At 43.3% G+C, this 12,470-nt stretch overlaps 1 pseudogene; it reads right to left on the bottom strand.

Annotated features, from left to right (window-relative positions):
- LOC120040565 overlaps window positions 1–9,939 on the bottom strand; it is a 90,164-nt pseudogene extending 80,225 nt beyond the window's left edge.
- Between the last annotated feature and the right edge of the window lie 2,531 nt (window positions 9,940–12,470).

Below are 12,470 nucleotides of genomic sequence, written 5' to 3'. Positions count from 1 at the left end.
AAGAGTTTAAGGGTTGAACGTGAGACGTCACCTAGTAAACCCGTTCCCTTGTTGGGGGGAACTTCCCTTGCGCGGCGAAGTGGAAGGAAAGCTAAGCATTGCGCCAGATCAGCCATTTTTGTTTTCCCCTTTGTTCATAGTGAATTCCCGCGCCGGGCGGGAATCATGTGAGATCTCAGCTTGCGCTATCAGTAACCTCTGGCGAAGAATCGCCAGTCATTTTTCATGAAATAATTCAGGTCACGCTGTAGGATATCAAACCAGTCTCAACTGATTGGATATCATTGTCTCATTCAATTTAATACATACATTAAATTGCTACACTACCTTTCCAGGTTGGTTATTGGAATAATACACACACTAATGTCTTCTAACCAATGAGATGGTTAAACTTTTCCACATTAACTTAGATATAACAACTATTTCAGGTTAATTAAAGCTAATACCTTTAGCATATACAGGGTTGACAAATCATTCAAATTGATTAATAGATTAAATCCGTTTTACCAGTTCAATGGTGTTTAAGGAGACCTTTTAACAGCATTGTGAAATTCCACCTTCACTGATACCTTGGCGATTTTAGCTTGTGTTAATAGAGACCTCCGGTGGTGAAGAATCGGCAATAATTACTTTAAAATAATTCAGGTTACGCTGTATGATATCAAACCAGTCTCAACTGATTGGATATCATTGTCTCATTCAATTTAATACATACATTAAATTGCTACACTACCTTTCCAGGTTGGTTATTGGAATAATACACAAACTAATGTCTTCTAACCAATGAGACATAGTTAAACTTTTCAACGTTAACTTAGCGATAGCAACTCTTTCAGGTGAATTAAAGTTAAAATTCCCAAATAGCCTATACAGGTTAGATTTATCATTAAAACCGATTTAATCAATCAAATCTGTTTTGGCAAGTTCAGTAATAACCAACTCGCATTACTGACTCAGTCTTGATGATTCATTGACATTTACAAACTGAGTTAAATCGTGTTTGCAGCCTCCAACTCAAAAACCCAAATATTACGTAAAGTGAAATAACTGATCATCATAAAACGAGCAATCCATCAGATGTGTTTCCACCCATTCCCCCTCTAATCAGTGGACCTTCACCCACGGAAAGATTGATCACTGACCTCAGCAACGATGCAAATCCTAACTATGCCGAGGGGCTGAAAATGTTAGATAAGCGAGAAAAATGCAGACATTGTGACAGACGCTCTCCAAAATAGACCATCAGGCGGAGGCCTTGTGAAGGTTCTCTCCAGTTTAGCCCTCAACTATGGCCACCAGCAGAGATGGACAGTGCACCAGTACCTCAGTGCCCAGCAGCAGAGATGGACAGTGCACCAGTACCTCAGTGCCCACCAGAGAAGGACAGTGCACCAGTACCTCAGTACCCAACAGAGATGGACAGTGCACCAGTACCTCAGTGCCCACCAGCAGAGATAGACAGTGCACCAGTACCTCAGTGCCCACCAGCAGAGATGGACAGTGCACCAGTACCTCAGTGCCCACCAGCAGAGATGGATAGTGCACCAGTACCTCAGTGCCCAGCAGCAGAGATGGACAGTGCACCAGTACCTCAGTGCCCACCAGCAGAGATGGACAGTGCACCAGTACCTCAGTGCCCAGCAGAGATGGACAGTGCACCAGTACCTCAGTGCCCAGCAGCAGAGATGGACAGTGCACCAGTACCTCAGTGCCCAGCAGCAGAGATGGACAGTGCACCAGTACCTCAGTGCCCAGCAGCAGAGATGGACAGTGCACCAGTACCTCAGTGCCCAGCAGCAGAGATGGACAGTGCACCAGTACCTCAGTGCCCAGCAGCAGAGATGGACAGTGCACCAGTACCTCAGTGCCCACCAGCAGAGATGGACAGTGCACCAGTACCTCAGTGCCCAACAGAGATGGACAGTGCACCAGTACCTCAGTGCCCAACAGAGATGAACAGTGCACCAGTACCCAACAGAGATGGACAGTGCACCAGTACCACAGTGCCCACCAGCAGAGATGAACAGTGCACCAATACCTCAGTGCCCACCAGCAGAGATGGACAGTGCACCAGTACCTCAGTGCCCAACAGAGGCACGAGCAGGAAGCTGGGGAGTTCAAGGCACAGGTGGAGAGAACCAGGGAGCTGGCATCGAAAGCCGAAAAAGATAAGCTACTGCTAGCCGAGGAACTGTGTGTGAGAACAGATAAATTGGAAGATCTGGCTAACACTCAAAGAACGCAAACAAACTCTTGACCAAGTCCGTATCCGAAAGGAACAACTCGTTTTAGCCAAAACTAAATACGATGAAGTCCACGCAAAACTAGATGAATCTGACGAGCTAGCTAGAAACCGGGGCGAGCAACTTGATGCCCTGCAAACGGTTGTGAATGAAACCCCTCAAAGCAATAATGTTCTATTCCAAAAGCTGCAGACCAAAGACGATCAGTTAATGAACACAATGACCAAGTTGGAGGACAAAACAGCAGAACTCATTGAAGTCGCTGATTTAATGAAGGATGAGAAAAACCAGGTGAGAAAGTTGGAAAATGTGACCTCTAAACAAAAGGACATCGCATCACTGGATCTTTCACTCCACACTTGAGACCCCTCCCTGCAAACCATGACAGATAAGTATGAGGCCGAGCGGAGCAAGGGCGACACCTACATGTCTAAAATAAACACCCTCAACTCCCAGATGGAATCTGCGATGAAACAGAACACCACCTTTAGGTATCATCTGTAGGAACTCCAGAACAGTCACGCACTATTGCGGGACAACCAAACCAAGCAACCTGGCTCACATCCGGAGCTCAGAGAACGAGGGAATGTAGACGACAGGAGATTTCAGCCTCTTTCTCTTAGCCATTCGGCCCACAGTGACATGGGGCCTCCTCGCAAACACAACCACAGCTTGACTTTTCCTCTTGGCCTTTCGACCCACAATTACCAACGGGAGGGTCCAGATGCTCCCCGCGCACTCGGCGGGGATCGCCTTGACAAAATCATCAAAAACTTCCGCCTCTTTGACCCCGTTCCAGGAAAGCCAAACAACACTGAGATATTCTTAGCAGACATAGAGGACGCCTTGGTTACCATCGCTTGGTACCACTAATGGATTGGAAAACCAACCAAATCTGGTCACAAATATGTATGCCAACTCCGTTGACTTCACCGCATTCTTCCAAGGCTACCTGTCATACATTGTGCAACGGCGTTTGTTCGACGTCAGCATCTGCCGCAAACCCGGTGAACTTGGTCATGAGTCCGCCATTGGTGACAGATGACAAGGTGAGTTCAACTTGGAACTTAACCGAACATGAGGTTTTCCTGTGTGGCTTGGGTGATTCACCAGCCACATACCGACCTCCTCTGATAGGGGGCGTGTGCCTAAACGGCACTATGGTTGAGGATGCCAGACTGGCAACCTGGTCAGAAAAATCTGCAATCAGTTTGGAAATGTTCAACGAAATTTCGAAAATGGCTAACTGCCATCCCCTTGTGCCGAAAACGTTTAGATTTCCACTGGGAACGACTCCCCAGACGACGCTCACCGCAATAGGGGTGTGTGCGCTATCGATCCGCATTGTAACCAAGGAAGTATCTCACTACCTACTGGTTGTCGCAGACCTCCCACACACAGTCTATGTGGGAGCGGACATTTTGGTAAGATTGGGTGTTAAACTCGATACCATACACCAAGTTCTTTGGTCTTTGGCGCAGCCAAACCAACATGCCTTGTCTTTCGACCCGGTGTGAATGGCATCCGGGCAGACTATTCCTGAAGCTTGCAAGGTGATAACTGAGTCCGCCATGATGATTCCGGCAAGAACCACAGAGGTTTCTGTAAGACTGAACCTGGCGCCCGGATACCGGGTGGAAGGCACCACTGCGTTCTTCCAACCCTCTCCGCAACTATTCGACTTGGGGCTAACTATCAATGGCAACCCGCTGTTGGAACTGACCACTAGATCCACTTACCCCCGGTACAAAATCTGACTCAAGCGGATATTTCCATTCCTCGGCACACTCAGCTAGGAACATTGATCGATTACTCCTTCCATGATTTTGAACTGGTTGTTCCCATGATTGGGCCTCTTCCATCCTCCCTAGACCTAGATGGCGAGGGAGGTACGCTGTTTACTTGTCTGTCAAAGGCATTCGCAGTAACCCCCATATTGCCACTTGACAACACATCAACGTTCAGGCTGGATGTCGATTCTGACATCTGTTCTAAAACCAACCGGTAAATGGTGTCTTACCGTTGACTATAGACAACTCAACAAACTGGTTCCGTTGTCTCGTTGGCCAATGACACAGCTCAACCAAGAGTTGCCAAAGGTGGCAAATGCCAAGAACTTCTCCACCGTAGACGTGGCAAACGGTTTCTGGACCATGACTGTCAACCCTCGTGACCAACACAAGTTGGCTTTCTCTTTCTCGAACAAGCTCTTCACGTTAAATCGTTGCCCGCTCGGGTATGTGAACTCCCCCTCAGAGTTCAACATCTTTCTGCACAAGGTAATGCCAGACGCAGCCTCTAGGGGGACGATAATCTATGTGGGCGACGTTCTCATGAGAAGTGAGACTTTGTCACATCACCTCAACGAAATGTTCTCACCCAACTCAGGTGAATTTTGGCCCATTCCTCCTGACAGAGCTGGTGTAACTGAGTCAGGTTTGTAAGCCTCCTTGCTCGCACATGCTTTTTCAGTTCTGCCCACAAATTTTCTATGGGATTGAGGTCAGGGCTTTGTGATGGCTACTCCAATACCTTGACTTTGTTGTCCTTTTCTCCAAAAAGTACAATCTTGGTCCCTACGTGCAGTTGCAAACCGTAGTCTGTCTTTTTTATGGCGGTTTTGTTCCTTGCGGAGCGGCCTTTCAGGTTATGTCGATATAGGACTTGTTTTACTGTGGATATAGATACTTTTGTACCCGTTTCCTCCAGCATCTTCACAAGGTCCTTTGCTGTTGTTCTGGGAATGATTTTCACTTTTCGCACCAAAGTACGTTCATCTCTAGGAGACTGAAAACGCTTCTCCTTCCAGAGCAATATGACAGCTGCGTGGTCCCATGGTGTTTATACTTGCGTACTATTATTTGTACAGATAAACGTGGTACCTTCAGGCGTTTGGAAATTGCTCCCAAGGATGAACCAGACTTGGCTGATTTCTTTTGATTTTCTCCTGGTGTCAAGTTTGAAGGTAGGTCTTGAAATACATCCACAGGTACACCTCCAATTGACACAAATTATGTCAATTAGCCTATCAGAAGCTTCTAAAGCCATGACATCATTTTCTGGAATCTGAGAAAAATCCAACCCGGAAGTGGGATATCTGAGGTCGATTTTCAACTCAGTCCCTATTGAATGCACAGTAGGATATGGATCTGTTTGCACTTCCTCCGGCTTCCACTAGATGTCATCCCTCTTTAGAAACTTGAATGGGGCTTCTACTGTGTTGTGGGGCTGAATAAGAGGGGAATGAGTCAGGTTACTGGTAGAGAGCCATTTCCTGGTCATGCGCATTTCACATGATAGCGACCTGTGCTTCTCTACACAGAAAGGAATTCTCCGGTTGGAACGTTATTGAATATTTATGATAACAACATCCTAAAGATTGATTCTATACTTAGTTTGACAAGTTTCTTCGGCCTGTAATATAACTTTTTGAAGTTTTCGTCCGACGTTTGCCTGGACCTGCACGAGCGTTTGGATATGTGTACTAAACGTGCTAACAAAAGTAGCTACTTGGACATAAATAATGGACATTATCGAACAAAACAACAATTTATTGTGGAACTAGGATTCCTGGGAGTGCATTCTGATGAAGATCATCAAAGGTAAGGGAATATTTATAGTGTAATTTCTGATTTCTGTTGACTCCAACATGGCAGAGAATTTTTTTTTCTGAGCGCCGTCTCAGATTATTGCATGGTGTGCTTTTTCCGTAAAGTTTTTTTGAAATCTGACACAGCGTTTGCATTAAGAACAAGTGTATCTTTAATTCTATGTAAAACATGTATCTTTCAACAAAGTTTATGATGAGTATTTCTGTTATTTGATGTGGCTCTGCAATTTCTCTGGATATTTTGGAGGCATTTCTGAACATGGCGCCAATGTAAACTGAGATTTTTGGATATAAATATGCACATTATCGAACAAAACATACATGTATTGTGTAACATGATGTCCTATGAGTGTCATCTGATGTAGATCATCAAAGGTTAGTGATTAATTTTATCTATATTTCTGCTTTTTGTGACTCCTGTCTTTGGCTGGAAAAATGGCTGTGTTTTTTTGACTTGGTGGTGATCTAACATAATCATATGTTGTGCTTTCGCTGTAAAGCATTTTTGAAATCAGACACGATGGGTAGATTAACAAGATGTTTATCTTTCATTTGCTGTATTGGACTTGTTAATGTGTGAAAGTTACATATTTCTAAAAAATATTTTTGAATTTCCCGCGGAATGTTGTCGAGGGGTTCCGCTAGCGGAACGCATGTCATAGACAGGTTTAAGGGGTATTTGTGTGTAGATTGAATCAGGCTGTAACGTAACAAAATATGGAAAAGTCAAGGAGTCTGAATACTTTCCAAAGGCACTGTATATAGCCATGTTATGAAGTATGAAAAGGCTTGTTCAGTCACATGTCATGAATTCACTATGACATCATCATATTTATATATATTTTATGGGTTTAAAAGTTGTTTTTTTTCTCAGACATAAATAAACAATTCCAGGTGAAAGCCAAAGGCCATAGTTGTAATAAAATAACAAATTAACTGGCAAAGCAGCAGAGCGAGGCCCACATCCAGCAACGTCATAAGTCACGTTTTGCAGCTGTTTCAGTACAGCACTACAGGGAGAGAGAAAACTCCACTGGACTAGTTTCAATGTATGGAATCACTTCAGAGTTTCTGGATTTTGGGTAAACTTCTCCTTTAACCTCACTAGGGTAGGGGGCAGCATTCGGAATTTTGGATGAAAAGCGTGCCCAAAGTAATCTGCCTGCTACTCAGGCCCAGAAGCTAGGATATGCAAATTAGTAGATTTGGATAGAAACCACTCTGAAGTTTCTAAAACTGTTAAAATAATGTCTGTGAGTATAACAGAACTGAAATGGCAGGTGAAAACCTGAGAAAAATCCACCCAGGAAATGCTTTTATTTTGAAATGCCTGTTTTTCCATTGAAAGCCTATCCACCATACAAAGACTTATGACGCAGGTCACTATCTCTATTGTAGAAAAAAGCTGCCGTGAGCAAGGCAGTTAACCTGCAACAACTGCTCCCCGGGCACCGATAACGTGGACGTCGATTAAGGCCACTCTGATTCAGAGGGGTTGGGTTCAATGCGGAAGACACATTTAGGGTGAATGGATTCAGTTGTGACTGACTAGATATCCCCTTTCCTTTCCCATCCCAGTCCTCCTTTAAGACTCCATAATGTTTCATCATTAGATGCTACAGTCCTCCTTTAAGACTCCATAATGTTTCATCATTAGATGCTACAGTCCTCCTTTAAGATAGATCTTTGATGAAAACCTGCTCCAGAGCAGAACCTGCTGCTTGAACAGAGTTCTGAGTATAGGGTCTGAATACTTAAGTAAATGTAATATTTCAGTTTTGTATTTTTTGATAAATTAGCAAAATTATCAAACAAAAATGTTTGGTATTGTGTTTTTAGAAAAAGGCTGTAATGTAACAAAATGTGGAAAAAGTCAAGGGGTCTGAATACTTTCAGGAGGCACTGTACTCTCCGATAGCAACGGCCAATAGCAGACCACTTCCTATATCAGGGACATAGTCGCTCCCGTCTTCCATGTGTGAAAGGTAACCTGGTGAATATCATAGAATCAGGGTTCTGTTAGGTAACCTGGTGAATATCATAGAATCAGGGTTCTGTTAGGTAACCTGGTGAATATCAGAGAATCAGGGTTCTGTTAGGTAACCTGGTGAATATCATAGAATCAGGGTTCTGTTAGGTAACCTGGTGAATATCATAGAATCAGGGTTCTGTTAGGTAACCTGGTGAATATCATAGAATCAGGGTTCTGTTAGGTAACCTGGTGAATATCATAGAATCAGGGTTCTGTTAGGTAACCTGGTGAATATCATAGAATCAGGGTTCTGTTAGGTAACCTGGTGAATATCATAGAATCAGGGTTCTGTTAGGTAACCTGGTGAATATCATAGAATCAGGGTTCTGTTAGGTAACCTGGTGAATATCATAGAATCAGGGTTCCGTAAGGGAACCTTCAGTTCTATTTCAGTGACTCGTTAGTCTCTCACTTTGGGGATATAGTCAACTACTACAGAGCTCATATACTCTCTGATGCCAAGTCTAGACAGGATCATCCCTCAGAGGTCCCCACTCTACTCACCGTATGTGTAGTGATGTCCAGTCAGTAGAACCTCATGAAGGTACATCACCACAACATGCTGCATTACAGATCTCTTGAACAGAGATGCCTTTGAACCATGCCTATGTTGTAGCCATACCTCTGGTGGATTGAGCCATCAAGCCCTCCGGAGGAGTCAGATCCTTGCTACTATAGAACCCCATGAAGGTATGGGGGTGTAACTCATTATACGGATATAATGGCTAAAGTAAAGCAGTTTTAAATAAATCTAATTTCTACTCTTTCCAGTGGCTCCAACAGCGGCAATAACCTCAAGCAAAACATAAAAATCCCAGGATGGGACTAGCTGTTTGGATACTGGGCGTAGGTGACCCTTCATAAAACAACAGATCAGGGGGTGTTCCACTGTATAGTTGTTGCAGCCTAAATGGCAGCCAAATATACATTTATAGTTGAAAAGGTTTTCCTTCGTCAGAAAGCAGAGTAGCTCTGAAACAGAGCAAACAAAGGGCCTGTTCTGTTATAATCTCCACCCGGCACAGCCAGAAGAGGACTGGCCACCCCTCATAGCCTGGTTCCTCTCTAGGTTTCTTCCTAGGTTTTGGCCTTTCTAGGGAGTTTTTCCTAGCCACCGTGCTTCTACACCTGCATTGCTTGCTGTTTGGGGTTTTAGGCTGGGTTTCTGTACAGCACTTTGAGATATCAGCTGATGTACGAAGGGCTATATAAATACATTTGATTTGATTTGACTGATTTGTTTCTGATCTCACCATCTGTTAAATACACACCCCTTATTGTGCTATAGTGAGTGTGTGGCTCTAGCACTCTGAATAGAGTTTATTCTCAAGGAGAGCGGTCACGTGTGTTGAGAAGCAGAGGATCACTGGTTTGAGCCTGGTATGGGGACAGTGGAGGAATTGCAACTGTTAGCAGCACACTGGCATCAGTTAAACATGAAATGAATAAAGTTAGTCATTTCCAAATGAACCATGTTCTTTAAGGTCAATATGTTGGAGTTCAGGCTTTACTTGACCTGTTAAAGTAGGAAATGAAATGAACTTTGTCCATCACAGAGACGGAAGTCAAGACAAAAACAGGAGCTTGTTTTAAAATATATATTGGCCATGTTTAACAAGTTGTGTTGATCAGATGTTAATGAAGCAATACAGACCACATTGAAGTGTCTGGAGTTTAGTTTGTGTGTTCTAGAGTCTTGTAAAGAAAGGGGGGGTTGACTGGGACAGACAATGTAACATCCATAATGATTTGAAAAAATGTTTTTGTAAAACATGCACCTGACATCAGATCATCTTGAAACTTTCTCTCTAAAGCTAACTTCCATCAAGGTTTTATATGGTCTATTGGTTTCTCTCTTTTCATTGGCAGAATCCTTTTTCAGTGTTATGATATTCATAACATCCATATCCACCAGTCTATCTTCCTGTCAACTAACAGAACTCTGCTGGTTGTCCTGGTAACAGATACCAGTGGGCAGATCTATTGTATTTGTTCAAACTAAACTACAGCACTTACTTTGATGAGTCAAATCTGATCCTTTCTTCTCTTCTCCTCCTCTCATAGTTCCACTCAGCCCCGTTGTTTTCCTGCAGTCCACCAGCAGCACAGACAACCTCTTCATACCCAGCAGTAAGGTGCTACCGGTAGAGGCACGAAACGGGGACTCCGGGAGGGAGGAAGGGCTAGCGTTGTCCTGGTAACCATAAAGAGGGGACACAGACACATATCATTATGGATGCTTATGTCACCGCTGTCATGAAGTGCTTTACAGAAACCCAGCCCAGACCCTGATAGAGCAAGATGTATGCTAGACCAGACCAAGCTGTACCATCTGGTGTTCTGATCTGGAGAGACTCTTCTCTGCCTCGTCAGCATCAGGATGTTGTTGATGCTCCCCAGAGGATCCAAAATAGTCATGTCTCTCTCCTGTGTGAATGAGAACATCAAACAGATAGTGAACTTACGACCGTCTATTACAATCACAAAGGGTCTTACAAGAGGCATTAATCTCTCTAAACAGCCTAAAATGCAAATGTTAAAGGGTCGTTCCACTAAATGGGTGCCTGTTGCATCCCTTTGATATTTTAAGTACAAATTATGCTCCAATATTGCATTTTAAAAGCCTGTTATACTAGATTAGATGCATTTTTAATGTAGACCACATGGATAATTTAATACATCTAATTTAAAAGACCCCAAAATATATGTACCAAAGGCAGATTGACCCTTTAACAATTCCTACAGTACTGAACAACATATTCAAGTGTAGAACTTCAGTAGAATGCCCTTTAAAACCACACATTAGTTCAACAACTGCATAGTGTGTGACTCTGTTTAAGACAGTACTCACTGGTGTTAATCTGATATTCTGTCTCCTCCTCTTTCACTCCCAAGACGTCTTCCTTCTTCACCTCTACTGAGATAGCATCCTCTTCACCTCTAAAAGGTTCTTCCTCTCTAAAAGGTTCTTCCTCTGTTTCCTCTATAACATCCTCTTCTTCTTTCACGACAATGTTCAGCCTCAGAGCTTCTTTCTGCATACAGCAGACCTCTTCTTTAACGGGGGATGAGTAGTTTAGTGAGCTCATGGTCTGGGATGTTAAAATTAGCGACTAGCCTAGCGCTAGGCTCAGTATCAATGTTTAACAACTTTGCAAATTGAACAAGCAAATTAGGTTAAAGTTAACCAGTTGATACGTCAACAGAAAAGTGTTTACAACACTGAGATTAGCTAATGTACATTAATATGGTCTAAAGCGTCAATCTTTCAGTGTTATGTTGGCTAGCAAGCTACCAAGGCGGTAGAAAGAGTAGCCGTGTTGTTGTTCCTGAAGAAGTGTCCGGTCCAGTAAATTACACGTCACGCAAGAAGCATCACCTGAAAGACGCATATCGCCATCTGCTGGCTGGAGTGGGTAACGCAGTTTGGAAACAATAGTTACTACACTTTCTGTATTGGAAAAAAACGTCATAATAATTTAACAATGAGCTGATATATTGTAAATGATGAATACATACTTCTATGAATAGGTAGTGTTTTAATAAACATTTGCTCTGTTAATTTTTCACATTCGTTTTTATCTAGATGTGACGGTACTATTTCCTTAAAGCTACGCTCTTCCTTAAAGCTACACAAATCATCCTGTAAGGCATTTTAGGCCTTGAGACAAATGAGACATGGATTGTGTATGTATGCCATTCAGAGGGTGAATGTGGAAGACAAAATAGTTAAGAGCCTTTGAACAGGGTATGGTAGTAGGTCCCAGGCACCGGTTTGTGTCAAGTACTGCAACGCTGCTGGGGTTTTCCAGCTCAACGGTTTCCCATGTGTACCAAGAATCATCCAACACCCAAACAGTGCCGTTTAAGATGAGGCAGAACTATTTGTTTTTTCATGAGCTTGGCCTTATTTCTATGACAGCATATTGGATGACTGTCATTCATATTCCGTTCACCCTGTTCAATGTAACAGCAATAGGTTTCGGCTACTACATGATACTAGAATTTTCCCTATACCCATCATGAGATTGCTACAACCTAGCCTATGAATGAAAGTTTAGAATGTAGGTGCACACAGGTGGAGATACGTTTTTTAGGTGACAGACAGTAACACATGGACAGACAGTCGTGAAGACATCACTAACTAATTATCATGGTCCAAACACACCAAGACAGTCGTGAAGAGGGCACGACAACAAGTTTTCCACCTCGGGAGACTGAAAAGATTTGGCATGGGTCCCCAGATCCTCAAAAAGTTCTACAGCTGCACCATCGAGAGCATCCTGACCGGTTGCATCACCGCCTGGTATGGCAACTGCTCGGCATCTGACCGTAATGCAAACCCAAAAATTGTCAGTCACCCAAGTCATAGACTGTTTTCTCTGCTCCCACACGTCAAGCGGTACCGGAGCACCAAGTCTAGAACCAAAAGGCTTCTTAACAGCTTCTACCCCCAAGCCATAAGACTGCTAAACAATTAATCAAATGGCCAACCGGACTATTTACATTGACCCCACCTCCATTTGTTTTGTACACTGCTGCTACTTGCTGTTTATTATCTATGAAATGTCACTTCACCCCTACC

The sequence above is a fragment of the Salvelinus namaycush genome, unplaced genomic scaffold (genome assembly GCF_016432855.1).
Source record: "Salvelinus namaycush isolate Seneca unplaced genomic scaffold, SaNama_1.0 Scaffold363, whole genome shotgun sequence".
Taxonomy (NCBI): domain Eukaryota; kingdom Metazoa; phylum Chordata; class Actinopteri; order Salmoniformes; family Salmonidae; genus Salvelinus; species Salvelinus namaycush.
This window is presented reverse-complemented; position numbering and strand designations above follow the sequence as displayed.